The sequence below is a fragment of the Arachis ipaensis genome, chromosome B3 (genome assembly GCF_059453495.1).
Source record: "Arachis ipaensis isolate K30076 ecotype BB chromosome B3, ASM5945349v1, whole genome shotgun sequence".
In the NCBI taxonomy this organism is placed as follows: Eukaryota; Viridiplantae; Streptophyta; class Magnoliopsida; order Fabales; family Fabaceae; genus Arachis; species Arachis ipaensis.
In genome coordinates this window covers 132082609-132084615 of record NC_142438.1, presented here as the reverse complement: position 1 = coordinate 132084615, position 2007 = coordinate 132082609, and positions in this window count along the sequence as shown.

Below are 2007 nucleotides of genomic sequence, written 5' to 3'. Positions count from 1 at the left end.
GTCATTGTAGCAAGCCATCTAAGACCCTATAAAAATTTAAAACAGAACATGCATAACACTAAATCATCACCAACACAGCAACTAAACCGGTAACCATTACTTCATTAACACAAACAATAGTTATCATTTTTCTAAGCCACAAAAACAGAGTCTTTCCTCAATTACGCATATAACCGATCATAAACCAAACCCTGGGATGAAACCCTAGACCCTATGCACTAACAGATTCTTCACGATGACACTCAATCATATAATGGAAAAACTAGGGGTTTACATAGTGTTACCAATTTTTTTTACAAGATACAAAAAACTTTACCTCTTACTTCGAACGCAGAAACAATACTGTGTCGTTGCCTTCAAGTTTTCCACCAAGCTCCAGAACTGACGCACGAACAATGCTCCACGACTACTCTAATGGTTGCGGCCGATGGCACGGTCTTCTTCGTCTTCGTGATGGTTTCTTATGGTTCAGAGAAACAGAGAGTCACGATGAGAGTGGAGAACAACAACTGAGGACTTGTTCAAGAGACAATGTGCAAAACGTTACACTCTACTCTCAAAATGGTAGCGTTTCACAACTTGCATAATCTTAAGGTCTCACTGCGACGTCATTTGGTTGGGTGGGCTGCCAACTCACGTTCCAGGTCAGCAGATTTCTAACGGCAGCGTCACGAGGTTAATGGAAGAACGAACGCAATTTAAAAAAATTCATTCAGGGACTAATTCGATTAAAAAAATTATTTGGAGACGAAAATGGAGAACGCGTGATCTTTCAGGACGATTTTGAGTATTAACCCTTTATATATCTTATAAAAAAAAGTATAAATAAACATTTATATATCATTTATTTATATGAAAGATACGACAGGAACAGTTATTTGTAAGAGAGAAAAAATAATATAATTAATTAATAAATAGTTTTTAGAATTTAATCCACATGTCTACATTTATTTATTGGATAAACATTTTGAAGGATTACCATGTGTTCATAACACGTAGCGGAAGAAAATAAGGTAATTCTAAAGATCTATTTTGTACTTAAACTTTATTCCAATAATATACAATACATAGATCAGATCTAAATACCTGTGTACGCTAGTAAAAATCATTTTCTCCTTCGATGGTACGAAGGCGCTATGCGTATCCACACTGAAACCAACTTTTGCTGTCAACTCCTTGACCAATGGACATCTAATCTAAATTGAGAAACCTCTTGCAATTCTTTTCATGTCATCAAATTCTTCTCCAAGAATCAGGCTCACATACGTTTATGTGTGTAGAGGTAAAGGAATAAAATTCTTGTTATTCTCTCTTCTATATGATTCCCCTATTCTTGGCATACACATATATATAGTATGAGATTTGTTAATGATTTTAAATTTGAATCCTTCAAATTTTATAAATCATATCATAACTCAATTTGAAAACAGAATCAGTTAGGATCTCATCCAAATTTAGAAATAGAATAACTAATTATTCTCAAATCTCATTTAATATTCTCAATCATCATACTATTATTATATTCTTGGTGCTAGCAAAGAATATAATAATATTCCATTTGAATTAATATAATTATTTATTTGATCAAATCAAAATAATAATTAAATAATTCTACAGCAAAGATTAGAACACTCGTTAGTGTGTGACCCCATAGGTTCAATACTAAGCGGGTAGTAAATTAGTCATACTAAATTTACTAATCAAGGTTGGCGTCTAGCAACACTCCTCAAGGACCTGATAGTATGAAGTAATATATTTTTACTAAGAACCTCAGAAGAACAAAGTATAATTCCTTCCATCTTTCCAGCTCTTGGTAACCCTTAGAGTATGGTTTAATTGTCAAACTCTAACTTGTTACCATTATTATAATGAACTGTAAATGACCTAAGAAACTCATTTCTTCATTCATTCAATCCCCTTAGCCAAGGTTTTATTCATCTCAGTCATTATAATCAGAGCTCAAACTCTTTACCGAGAGTTGACGGATTCCTTATTGACTAATCATTA